General features: G+C 40.2%; 1 long non-coding RNA gene across 9 annotated transcripts in view; it reads right to left on the bottom strand.

The window, feature by feature from the left end:
* LOC136296474 (uncharacterized) overlaps positions 1–14,162 on the bottom strand; it is a 69,508-nt gene that overhangs the window by 37,789 nt on the left and 17,557 nt on the right. For 2 of the 9 annotated variants that reach the window (XR_010722941.1, XR_010722938.1), the window contains exon 3: positions 6,174–6,326. The exons of 6 other annotated variants lie outside the window; for them this stretch is intronic. This is a non-coding gene — a long non-coding RNA (uncharacterized lncRNA). Of the gene's footprint in view, positions 1–6,173; positions 6,327–8,289; positions 10,417–14,162 lie in introns of those variants that run through there. One more of the 9 variants, XR_010722937.1, reaches the window with a different exon arrangement.

Here is a 14,162-nt window from a genome sequence, read left to right on the forward strand (position 1 = left end):
CTGCCAGGAATTATTTTTTTAAATTAATTTATACTCCATCCTTTAGCTGAGTAAATGTCAAATACTTCTCTAAGGTTGCAAACTAAAACCCAATGGCAGTGTTTCACACAGTGGATTACCCACAGTGAAAATCATTGTAGATCTATAAGATTTTTTTTTTTTTTTTTTTTTTTTTTTTTACTCCTGGTCATGCTTCACAGCAGTTTTGAGTTTTCAGTTCTTTAAGAAACACTTGACAAGCAGGATCCCCTCGGTCAGTGCCTCACGCACAGGAGGAACATTGCATTACTTCAAACAGGTGAAAAACTAATTAAAATTATAAGCTTCTATTACAAGGCAAGCTAGTGGTGATTTAACTCCTAGGCAGAGAGGAAACAGTCCTTCATACCTGCATACAGCCCACCACATGCTGTGCTTGCTTTTCCCTGTCCAGTTTTTCCTGGAAATTGGTGCAGGCTGTTGAACAGTCTGGCCAAGCCCCTTCTACCCTCAAGTAGCTCCTCTGTTGCTGTTTTACCTTGAAGCCTATGACTTCATGTGAGTAACCGCATTTTTGGGAGACTAGGGTAAGATTTAAAGTGGTGCAAGCAAACAGGGTCAGTGGAGTGCAACCAAATTATGGGAAACGTAATATCCTGAGTAAGGACTGCTGCTGTACTTCACTTCTGCATGGAAAAATGGATATCAGTAAGAGCAGATAACAAGTTTTAAAGACTGCATCGTAGTTAATGATGGCTTTCTTTTATCAATTCTGCAGTTTTGCTTTCCTCTATTTCTATTGCTTTTTTTCACATGTATCATATGTTCACTCAGATCTTTAAAAACAGAGCCAGAAGATACAAAGAAAATGAGCATAACAGAGACAGATCTAAGATACAACTTGTAAAAAGTAAAGTATATCAAGACTGCATAAATAATTTCAATATTAAGGATAGAAATCATGAGTAACCATGGTGGAATGACATTTAACCTGGATGGCAGGAAAGCCTCAAAGACGAGTGATACTGATAGTGGAAATTACAAAATGTCAGTGCACTTCTACTGACTTCCCAAAAATGAGAGCTCTGCAGAGTTACAAACAGAGTATCTCAATACTAGGAGATCTGATAGAACCTTAACAGTAACTGCAGCACTGCTTAGATTTAATGGTTCAAGTAACAAGGGGCTGAAAAGCTAAACAGAGCAGTTAATGTGAAAGCTGAGTCACCAAGCTGAGTTTCCTGTTGTATGAGAAACTGCCAAACTCAACAGCTTTTGTACAACTACAAATAAGTGTCCCGTCTAATACCACTGGCTTTGTTAACCTTGTGGGGCTTTTGTGCAATACAAAAACAATTGGTTTGTAATGTACCAAAATACTGCTGCTGTGTAAAGTTTTGGGGATGTCTTAGGTCTCAATGCAAGACGTAACCAGAAGTATGTATTCTATCACCATCTGCTGAAAACAGCTGGGGAGGTGTTTTTCTTTGTCTCTTCTCTGGGGCAGGGGGATTTCCTCTGTTAATGGGCAGCTGTTAAACCAGGTGGGGCAGTGTTCTTTACCTCTTCTTCTACGCATCCTCCCTCCAGGGGGAATCTGCTGTTAATGGACCATCGAGGCTCACTGCATGACTGATACAATTACATCATCCCAGTGGGAGGAGCCCAGCATTCCTACCTGGATAAAACCCAGGATTCAGAACACCAGGACAGGCTGTTTGCACTGGATTCCCAGAGGAAGAGCAGACCCATCTCACCACCACTGGGGCTTGAGAGGAGCACTACACCCTTCTAGAGGATCATCTCTGCTCCAACAGGACCACATCTGTCACTTCAGGAGGACTTAATTGGACTTCTACCAACACTGTGACCAACAGGGTGTCAGGTTGTATTCTGTCAGTGGTTGTGAGATTTTTTTGGTTGGTTTTTTTTTTTTGGGGGGGGGGGGGGTTTGTTGTGGTTGGTTGGTTGGTTGGTTTTGGGGGATGTTTTTTTGTTTGTTTTGTTTTTTTACTACAGCATTTTAATTTTAATTTTCCTAATAAATAACTGTTATTCCTATTCCCATATCTTTGCCTGAGAGGCCCTTAATTTCAAAATTATAGTAGTTCAGAGAAAGGGGGTTTACATTCTCCATTCCAAGGGAGGCTCCTGCCTTCCTTAGCAGACACCTGTCTTCTCAAACTGAGATGGGGGGAAACAAACTCACCAAAATCACTCAGATTCCTATTCTTAAGTGTACAGAACTAACAAAAAATGCCAATGTCACTGACAAAAACCAGAAGAAAATAGGGCTGGGCATTTCAGGAGACACTGTTCTCTCAATAAAACTATTAATTACATGCACTATATTATCTTGCCAGCATCTCTGAATTGTTCCTCAAAATTTCAGCCCTTACAGGTTTCAGCCTGACCAGAACCTACATATCCACGTTCCACAAATTCTGGAAACAAAAAGGCATGCTCAGAAGTCCAGGAATTGGGGAAAACATGGACCACAAAACCCCTTAACTCAATCCCAGTGCTTGGTTTCAAACCTGTTCTATCCCTCATTCAGATACAATCCTTCCAATTGCTTGATGCTTCTTAGAAAAATTATTTAAGTTGAAATATTATTAGGAGAAGATCAGCAGTTTGAAAAACAAAATTAGGAAAGTACAGAGGGTTCTTTTCTTTTTATGCTCAACAGAGAACTCCTGCTTGTAGGCAGAGGAGCATCTCCAGGTTAAGCATTTCTAAATCACAGTCCTAGCAACGCCCATCTCCAGATCCCATTCAGCAGCCTTTGAGCACCCAAGTCCTCAAAGGACAGCACAAGGGATCACAATCAATCCCTTCAGGGAGACAAGAAGTGCTGGCACTCTGTTCTGACACAGGAAAAAAAAGGCTGGTTACAAATTTGTCTAACGCCCTCTCCTTATTCCTATGCACCACTTCACTCTGTTCAGTTTCACCCTTGCACTTAACATTCCCACCTATATTGAACTGCAGATGATAATTTAAACCCTAAATGCTATTTACAATGTCTGTCCCACTGCGTAAGGCATTGTGAGAACAATTAAAAAGGAGAAGTTAGCGTGAAGGGCAATGTGGCACTCACATCTCTGCAGCAAAAGCTGATTGAAACTTATCAATTTAGACAAGCTGCTTATTCTTGCAGTGATCAGTCAAATTCATTCACGCTCTTAAACACCAGTCATTAACCACATCGACCACATACTAAAAGAAGTGGTTATCTAATGGAAATCACCAAGTGGGGCTTTCAGGAGCTTTGTTTTATAGCAGTGAAAATTCCACGAGTTTCCAAAGAGCTCTTAATGGCTTTTAGAAATTAGACACTAAATTACTACCTGATATAATTTTACTTACACAACAATATGCATGGAAAAGCAGAGTGTAAGTGTATTTTCTGGATAGCTGAACTCTTATCGTTCATGAACTGAGAGAAACCTCCCTCAAAATCCAGAATGACAAACTATGCTTATGGTGTTACACACCAAGGAATAGCAAAAAATTTCTTCAGCAAAGACAGAAAATGAGATAGGACATTTTTAGGATTTTTATAATGAAGCTATATTACAAAATGTTCCAAGCCCCAGTTTACTGTCAAACTGAAGTTGGGGGGAAAAAAATTATATCAGGCTCCAAGTTTCCAGGCAACAGTTTTTAATAGAAAAAACCCACACTAGAGACTGCAAACAGCACAAGACAAAATTATAAGGCAGGGGATATGAGTGAGATGGAAAATATTTCTACATGTTAGGCTCTTCTATGTGAAAATTGTTCGACATTTGAATTTATTTTTTTCTTTAGAAAGAGTTTCTTATGAAACCAGCCCAGACAACCCAAAAGACAAGTCAAGGTTTCTGCTTTCAAGTACTAAAGATAAGACTATTTTTTGTGTAACTCAAGATAAGGAGAAGATATAAAGAGCATAACAATGAGCCAAAACTGTGAAATAAAACTCCAAGATTCTGAGTCATATTTTAGTTCTTTTCATTGGCTTTTTTCTATCTTTTACATTCCCCTTCAAAAGAAAACTACAGTAAATTTGTTTCAGCCAGCAGAATAGGCAGAGGTAAAAAAGTCAGATCTGGATCCTGATTCAGCTTTTAGATTCAAACACTTTTTGAAGACTACTTCAACTTTGCAGCAATCTACAAAATTAAAAGATCAACCTCATTCTGAAATCTTTCATTTAAATTTAGTGGTTTTTCCACAAGTGTAAAGCTCTTGCTTTCCCAGAAAAAAAAAAAAAGTACCAAACTATCAGATTTGTAATAAACTGGGAATAATGTGTATATGGTCAGCACATCTTTATCCATAAAACTGAAATCACACAGGTCAGAGACTGGTTCTGACTTCAGCAAATTGAGCTAATAAAAGAAAATAAAAAACTCTCATCATTGAGGATTTCTCCCAATACCACCTCTGCCTTTTCACCAAATATTTGCAGTTTCCCCTCTCCCAGCCTTTCTGACAGGGCTGGGAATTACTCCCACAGCCCAGCAGTTTTACCCAGCTCTGTCATTCCTGGATTGCAGCACAACCATTACCGAGTTGTGCTTTATTCCCAGATCCCAGTGGGACTGAAGCACAGTGGGATGCACACCCATGGAATTCTAGAAGAGTTAATTTAGGTGGTGATCAACCCTCTGTCAGGTCTACCAGGGTAGAAAACCCAGCAAAAGGAACCATTGGCAAGGTGCATTAATCCATAAATATGTCAGGGCTCCCCAGACACTTTCCCTGTACCTTACCCTACCACCATTTTTATATGCTCTCTCTATTCTTTAGCCAAAAGGACAGACTCTCCAACCCAAAAGGCCCCTCTCAGGCTCAAATGCTTTTCCAGTTTGCAAGTTTGAGGGTGTTTGTAAGTTTGGGAGGGATCCTTTTCAGAGCTCAGTAATATAAAACAGAATCTTCATGGAAGATGAAAGATTTAATTGCCAGAAAGAAAAAAGGTAATGATTCAGTTCAAACATCCCAGCTTTATACAGATCTCGAAAATGTAATCTTTTAACAAATGAGACATCTTTCCACACACTCCTTCACACAAAACTTTAAACCCTTCATTATTTCTCTTTTCTTGCTCAAGTTCTGTAGTATCAGTGGAATGAAGAGAGCACAGAAAGTAGTCAAAGTACTGAATGGTATCTTAAGACTTAGGGAAAGTGATACAAATACTAACATAAAAAGTAGAGCTTGCCTTTCACCTTCAAATCCTTTAACTGACATGCTCTGAAAGGCAATCACTCTTTAAAACTGTATATAATTTAATGCAGAGTCCAGGTTAAAAGGAGGAAGAAAATTGCATAAGTTCAGCAACAATAAAGTTGAACCTGAAACTGGTTTTCCCTGCAACTTATTTCCTGGTCTTATAACTGTCAACTGCAACATTGCTGATTAAATAAAAATATAGAAGTGTGGCAAAACAAATGGCTCCTGCAAAATATTTTGGGGCTTTGTATGCAAATATGACAAATACGAAACATGAATGACTATGAACCCAAATACGTACATGGATGAGTTTTACTGATAGATGTGGTACAAATCAGCAAAGCTCAGTCATCATTACTGCCTGTGTCTGCCTTCTTACTCAAGGATCTTCCTTGGACAAGATGAACAACGTACAAAAAAACAAAACAAAACAAAAAAAAGAACCCTGTTCTTAATGTACCAGGTTCCATGCTGCTATAAATCACATGCAGAGGTGGTGTGACCAGAAATCCCAGCTATACTGAAAGGAAGAGCATGTGCTTCTGCCAGAGTTTTGTTCACTGCAAGCCAACAATTTTCAACTACAAAAGTTTTCTCAGAAAGCTCCTGAAATTGTGTTGACTTCAGGTGAACATAATTTCTGTTTAAGTAACAAATTATAGATTTCTCTTAGTTCAACCTGACTAGCATCAAATAAATTGAGGATCAGTCTGATTCCTCCTCTGATTCTAAAAGGCATCATGAGGAGTTCTCTGGGTTTCTGTAAACATGTCTTTAGAAGGGATTGAACAACTTTCAGCCTAAAGATCAGCCAGCAGTGCTTTAGGGGGATTAATTCCTGCTTGCAGCATAACTGGGCTACATAGTGTTGCTGGTGCTTAAAATGTTCAGGCAATGCTGCAGAATCAGAAAAACACAGTGTTAGAGCCAAAAAAGGTAAAATGAGAGGGAAGAAAGAACTTGCTCCTCACCAGTTTCATTCGCTCTGTAACACAGGAGCATGCAGAGATTAGGACAGAGAACCTCCTCAGTCACCTGTTTCCACAGCATCTTCTGTGATTTAAAAAAAGATCTACAGTCTCACTTGGCAAGAACTTCAGCAGTAAGCTGTTAAATTGATTTTTCTGAAACATAAAATATAAGGAACATACATTATTTTAAGCATTTAATTGACCAGAGGTGTAGAGAGAATGTCTACTGAATATTTCTTCACCATTACAGGAAGGCAAACTTCCACATCTTGCCTTTTGGGAGAAGAACAGGGATTTTAGCAGGCCTTTCCCTTGGCTTTCAAAGAACATGTCTGCAATATCAAACACCACTGTAAGGAATACACAGTCTTTTACCCTTAGGTATTAAATGAGGGCTAGACAGGAAACTTTCTCAGCCATGTTTTAAACAATAAACCACTCCATTGCTTCCTCTTGGAGACTTACCAAACGTTTACTAGGAGCTTCCTAGGAAGTTACCCTTTTTTTGTTTGTTTTTAACAGAAAGCCACTTCCACCCAGCCAACATAACTTAATCCTTAACCCAGAGATATTTTCCCCTGCCCTTCTGTATTAGGGTTTATATGAAAACAAGTAAGAGCAATTCTTTCTCTACTGCAGCCTCACCAGTTGCAAGTAGAAAAAAATATGTCAATAACAACTCCTAAGTAACTCCCAATGCTTCTTTTCTACCTTTCCTAAAGTAACAAAATAAGAGTTACTGCAAATACTTTAAAGATTAAAGACCAGCAGTAGACTATCAGCCAACACAGCTCAACATAAGTGCCCTTATTGCAATATTTTCTCATTTTTCCACACAAAGTTCTTCTGTTTCGTGGATAAACACTACAGCAAAGTGTTCTTATACATATTTAAAGAGAAAACTCAAGTAAAAAAATGGGTTTGCTTTTTTTAAACTCCCATTCATTCCTATGAGACAGAAGGTAATGCAGCCACCAACCACAGAACACAATACCAAACCACTTGCAGCCCTTGCTGGTTTGGGGCTACTTCCCACATAAGAAATAACTGATTTTGAAGAAAATGTACACACAAGCCATACACATTAAAAATGAAAAAGCCATTTCTTATCTGTATAAATTATCCCCCATCTCTGTAGAAGTTGGAATGCAACCCAAGTTTATTAACAAAAGAAAAGGCCCTTGAATCACGACTTGCTGAATTGATTGTTGAGTAGTGTCAAAAATATTACAAGATACAATCCAGACACTAAATCCCCACTTTTAGGAAAAATTTGTTAAGGATTAAGGAAATTAAGGAAATTATGGAAAATTTGTAAAGATATTTTATTTAATTTTTTTCTTGAATGGAGCATTTCTTGACACAGTGGGCAAGGTAATTCACTGCTCTTTGGAAGACACCATAATCAATTGGGTAGCAAGGAAATGTCCTAACTGTGCTCATCACTGGGCAGTAGAGATGCTGTTTTACAGCCTACCTGTATTTGTCTTTTGTTTTTCTCAACTGTTCTTCAGGCTTCTCTCCTCTGTTCCCTTTCTTTGGAACATGAAAGTTAAGGAGATCATCACCGTCATATGAAATTGTTCCTACACTAGTCTTGGATAAAAAAAAGAATCCTAGAGCATTTTAGGTCAGAGAAGTAACTTGTTATATCAGTTTTTCAAAATATTTCCCTATCCTCTGTAGCTTTGGCACAGGCAGGTCAATCTGAAGTGAAGAGCAGAGGGGCAGCTACACAAATTTGATAATTACAGCTAAGGCACAAACCTTACAAAATGCCATCTTTGGTCTTGGCGGACACATCCCAAGGTCAGCCTTCACTCTCAACAGTCCTATCCATCAAAAATAACAGGTCTCAGGTTGAATCAGCTGATAAGAGGCCAGAGTGCAAAGATGCAGAGCAATAGCTCTCCTGCATCAAGGTTACAGCTTCTGGCTTCCACTGCACAGCATGCCAAAGCCAGTAACAGGTGAGCTCTAAGAATCATTCAACAGACTCCATCATAAGAAACATAAATAAATATGTAGAGTGACTAGAATGACTGAGGGCCACTCTTATTTCCTGTGGTACTGTGGTAGCAGACAGGAAGTTTGTCTCACCCATAAATTACTCAGATAATAAAAAAAGTCTGAGGAAGAAGAAAAAAAAAATACACCAAAAAAACCACACCTCTTTGACAAAATTCTGAGTCTAATTCTGAGTCTTCCAGAGTGGCAGGGATTTTGAGAACAGGGAAATTAAATGTTGTACTTTTAGGATGGGCAGACAGGGATCACAAAACAAAACTGTGCATGGAAATGGGCACAATGCAAGTGAAGCAACTGCCCTTCCTTCCCTGGTGAGAGTGCCATGGTTGGAATACAGGCACAAGATAAACTCAAACTTCACATAAACTTTTGAAAACAACAGCAGCTGGAAATGAACCTGGCCCAGGGACAGAGAGCATTCCTAAGATCTTTCCTTCATGTCTCATTCACACTGACCTTTGGGCCTTGCATTTCTTTTGGGACAGAGAGGTTTTAATATACCAGGCAAAGGGGCAAAGCCCTGGCTATCCCAGGACACATCATACAACCTCCCTGAACACCCAGGTAAGGAACATGCAGTAGCAATAATCTCTGGCTTCTCTGGAGATCACATAAAACTGGAAACTATGAAAAGTGTAACTTTGTATAAATAGCTCTTGTGGCTCAAGCAAGGCTTGGGATGCTGCCACATCTCTGAGGAGCTAATAAAAGGCATCTGGAAGAAAAGAAAGTGGTGTGTTCCTTCTCACTGCCTATTTCCCATATCTCTAACTCCACTGACTGAATCAGCTGGCCCATTTTTAACTGCCCTTTCATTTTTACAATTAATAAAGCTGGTAAGTCTACTTCAAACTCCTTGAGTCCTTGTAAATACCTCTTTTTGGTGCCTATTCATCCTTAAAACCTGCTGCCTGACAGAGCCAAACTGGAGAGCCTTGTGTTTCTTTTCCTTTGCATGCTTCAAAGAGCAGTGGAGCTGTTTATATACATCAGGACAAAGCATCAATAAGTAATCAGCAAACACCTTAGGAGCTGCAGCAGTTTCACAGCTGAGCATCTCTAAAAACATTACCTGAAATTGCTCTTAGACCCTGCTTTGGGCACATTTTAGGAGAGTTGTTAATACAGAAAACTTTTGCATGAGTTGTTCACAGGAGTCTCTCCAGCTCGAGGTGCAGCTGCAACCTCTCCTGCCCTAGGCTGTAGTTTCATAAACACATTCTGGTAAACACATCTGGAGAGATGCACTGTGATGTAAATTCAGGCTTGTGCTCAGCTACAAGTATTAATTTCAAGTAGGTCATGTCCAACAGAGCAGAGCTGCTGCCACCAATGTGAGCTCAGCATTTTTGAGGATGAAGTTTAGACTGTAAGTGAAAAGACCTTTGTTTTAAAAGGAAGACAACTAATTAGTAGTACATTGCTCTAAAGGCCATATCCAATATTTGCAATAAACACTTGAAATTTTTGGCCTAAAGTCAGGAATAACTTGAAATGAAATAAAGGTTGCTTACATCTATTCATGGCTACGTTACACCCCGTTCCAACCCCTTTCTTCTGTACCAACGGGACAAAATTTGAGTCCAAAATTTCAACATTATTTCATGAGCTGAATACTGGGGACTGTGGGAAAAATGCCAAAAATCAGCATTTCCTGCTCCCATTTAAGACCTATATTTATTCATTTTTTATAAGTATCTGTGAATTGGAAGTGGGTGGAATAATTACATGAGTAGCCAAGGAAGTAGGTCAGTACCACAGATGGAAAATGCCAGACACGTCATAACCTAAGCCTCCATTTGCTTTGTAATTCAAGCAGTCTGCAAACACAAAGAAATAAATCTAGTTTAAAAAGGAGACAACCATCCATGGAAAAAGTAAGTCTGGAGTATTCAGAGAAGACAGATTTATCACGCAGACTGTACTTAACTGATTAGTCCTTCACACAGCAGGAAACCTTCCCGTGCTGGCTCACAGTTCCAAGGTAAGAGAGCCTTGTTTCCCTTTACAACATAAATGCCATTGGAAGAGTCACTTAAATTGATGGAGATTTTGCTTCTCATTGCAGAGGTAATCCAAGACTCCTGACACAACACTCTCATTGTTGTCATTGTGTCACGTTCCCAGAGCAGAAGGGCAGCAGGAGCCAACAGGGAAGCAGCTTGTCCTGACCCAGCATCCACAACACAGCTCAGAGCAAAATTACAGACACGTCCTGGGGGAACAGGAAAACTTCCAGTGACTCCTCCAAATGCCCCCGAGGTCAAAGAATAAAGAACTTACACATGGTTCCATTGTTTGGGGAAGGCAAAGTTTCTTTCTGTTGCTGTGGTTTGGAAGTCAGTCCATTTGTCTCTGGTGGGATTTGCACGGGGGTGTGTGAAGGTCTGCCATGGCATGTCTCACAGAACAGCCTGACTGGGACACGAGAAATCTCACACTGGCTACCTCAGAACGTTTACCAAGTTCATTATTTCCTGAATTTTGTTATTTAAACCATCCCTTATTAGCTGCAAGAAGCATATGGGACCCTGCTACAATGAAGCTACTCAATATTTTTAGCTGTTTAATATTGGATCAGCACATCATCTGGAGCAATCACCCCTCACATTTCACTTTAATTGGGCTGTCTGGAACAGAAGGGTTGAGAAAGGCACACATGTTCCATTTCTAAGCAGTATGTTCAACTGGCTCACGAAAGGTTAAAATCAGGAATAAGAAAATAGCTTTATTCCCCCAGGAGTAATGCCAGTTGATCAGTTTAAACACAGATGTTTTAAACTCCACATCTAATAAAGGCTATACCAAGGCTCCAGAGATTTGCACAAACAGGGAAATTCCTTCCCTTCTAAGTAGATTCTCATTTTAATATCTTCTACTATGCAAATACCTGACAAAGAAATCACAAAAGCCAAAGCAGTGGGTGGTCTGCTTGGGTGACAGCACTGATACATCTCTAGTTGGTGTCAATATGTGATTTGTTACTGATAAAGAGCACTCAATATTCTCAAAATGCAAATGTTTACATAGCCAGGCAATCAAATGATCAGTCCCACAGAGATTGAAAGATTAATGGATGTGTATTCTTAACCAGGCTTCTGAGTGGCTCAGGGGGAATAAGGACTTATTGCAGCACCCAGCTCTCACACATCACTCAGAATATGCAAGGTCAGATGCACTTTTTTTCAATCACATAACTTGAAAGCAGTTTTATCCCTTGAAGAGATCATCACAGTAAAAATCACAGCAGTAAAAATCACTGCAGTACATTGAGGGAATATTTGCGTGAGAATAAATATCACTCCAACAATTTACAAGTTAAATTTCCTTAAACCTGTTCCTGGTTTAGTGGTGGGCAGCACAGCAGGGCTCTGGTTTGGCTTACCCACCCAAACCACCACAGTAACACAGTGCTTAGAATGCTTCTGGGTAAGTAATTACAGGGCATATCCCACTCCCTGACTACCTACAAACCCTCAAACTCTGCTCATGCCTCCTCCTTCATTTCAGATGATTTGGGAGTCATTTTCAGCCTTTATTGGTAAGTAAGGAAATTTTTGGGTGCAAAAAAACACAACATGTCTTAGAGATTCATCTTGGGAAACAGGGAACCTTGGATTCATTATCAAGAACTGATAACTTTAACTCAGGTACTTCCCAACTTTTTACAAAGTTTCTGAATAACATTCATATTTGATAACATTTTATAACCCCACCCCTGGAGAATTTGATAGGCTGCCTAAGAAGTCCCCACAAAAGTTTCCTCATTCTCCTGTACTGCGAGAAACTGTGTTTGCAGGTAAGAATTTTATTTAATGGAGAGAAAGAGAAGCAAAGGAAAAGTTATTTGAAATTAGATGTTATGCCCTAACTTACCACAGTGAAGATGGAAACAGATAAGTCTTGAAACAGCATTTTTGGTAAATAGCTAAAGCTGGTACGAACAGTTGGTATTCTTTTCCTTGAATTATCTCTGCACCCCATTTTTGTATCTTATCCACAGTTCTCAGGGGTTTGATGCTAGAAAGCTTTAAAAGAGTAAATGCCATCAGTGAGCTGGATCAGGTTCCAAGCACACAATCCTGTGGGTCAACCAGGGTGATAGAACAGGACACAGCATGTGGAGCAAATGCAGTACCAGGGAGAGGGGACAGCTGTAATTCTGAGTACCAGCACAACCAGCTCTTTCTAATCTTCTGTGATCAGTCCTGAATGCTGAATCTTTGACATAATTACAAACTATATAGTCAAGGATGAGCAAGGCTATATTGACAGTCCTGGGTACTTAGAAAACATGACAAGTTTCATCACAACATAGGCGAGATCTTCATTCATGCTGTGATTTGAGTGTGGCAGACAGTGCACCGTCTCAGATATTTGTCATTTAACCATAGGTTATGCCCCTCTAAGACTCACTAAACCTCACAGGGTGGGAAGACAGAGGATGTGCCACCACCCAGGGGCATGAGCCTGCTGAGGAGATCCTGGGCACAGCGAGAGGAATGCACCTCTCAGCACAGGGCTGGCAGCCCTTCGGAAGGAAACCAAAAGTAACCCAGCCAAGTTTCACGGGGAACAAAAGAAGTTTCCCAAGGGCACACAGGACTGTTCCAGGTTTCCTCCAACAGCAAAGGTGAAAAATAAAGAACCAGACACATGGTTTTGGCTGAGGTAGCAGTTTGCACAGCTGTAGTTTACACTGTGCGCCACACGGATTTGCAGTAAATCACCCATAATCCTGCCATCATCTCACTATTAATGTGAAGGTTAAGAGAACTCACAAGGTGAGAAGCTGAATGTGTTCCCTCCACCTCCTGCCTCAGCTCTCAGGAAGGTGGGTGCGACAGCACACCCTTCCAGAAAAGGCAGTTCCACAAAGGCAGTGCTGGTCACCAGAGCTACTCACCCCGGCCACCCTGAGCTAACCAAGCCAAAACACTGCACTCAATGCACTAGACAGGTCAGAAATATGGCTTTGGTTTTGCTGAATTGGTTTTAACATTATTTTCCAAGAAAATAACATTTAATTATGGGGCCTGTATGCTCAGCGTCTTTTTTCATCCCAAAACTACTTCCTTATTAGATACATGAATTTATACCTCTAAGGCACTGTGACAGAAGGCAGCTTTTTGAAAACGCTAAGTAGTCTTCGCATGTGTAATCTGACACTAAACTAAGAACAAAACATAGTTTGACAAGGTCAGGTGAAGATGCTGACTGCAGCAGTTTGGAAGAGAAACTTGGGCATGGCAACACAGCTCTGCAGATGTACTAGAACAGCATCCCTTCCAATACCCTGCTTAGTATTCAATAAAACCTATTAGGACAATCACTTTGACTTCTAATATGCTTTTGTCTCTTACATCACTGGATCGTTATTCTTTGTGAACATGTTGTCAGTATTTAATTCAACTAAGTTTGTATCCATGGCAATGGTTAAGCGTAAGCTAAAGAGAAGGGAATGTAGTCATAGGCCAGCAGCTCAGTAACAAAAAAAAATACAGCAGCCCACTAATGAAGTGAGAAGAGGTGAACAGGAGTGAGGAGAATGCCAACAAAAGAGGGGGGAGCTGTAATTGCAGTTGTGAGGGAGGACAGAAATGTGGGAAGCAACCAAACTCCAGTGAGACTGTATTTGGCAAATCTTGTAATTTTAGCACTACTAACATTTGGTGGTTGCTTCCAGTATTCCCGTAAATACAAACAAGCTTGCAGGGAGATGCTGTCTAACTCCCTGCCACATCAGGTCTGTCAGAGTGAAGTGCTTATCTACATGAATGTCCTCTGCTGCTTTATTTTGCACAGAACAGCAAAGCAGCACAACCCTCACCTCCCAAGCATATTCACATACAAGGGGCTTAAAAGTTTTCAGACCTTCCTTAAAGGATAATACAGTTGTCAAGAAGGTAACAAGGCCCACGTTAAAAATTGTGCCACTTGCTGGAAATGACTGGCAGCAGA

Source organism: Chamaea fasciata, unplaced genomic scaffold (assembly GCF_029207755.1).
Source record: "Chamaea fasciata isolate MVZ Bird 193981 ecotype frontalis unplaced genomic scaffold, bChaFas1.0.hap1 SCAF_13, whole genome shotgun sequence".
NCBI classification, from domain to species: domain Eukaryota; kingdom Metazoa; phylum Chordata; class Aves; order Passeriformes; family Sylviidae; genus Chamaea; species Chamaea fasciata.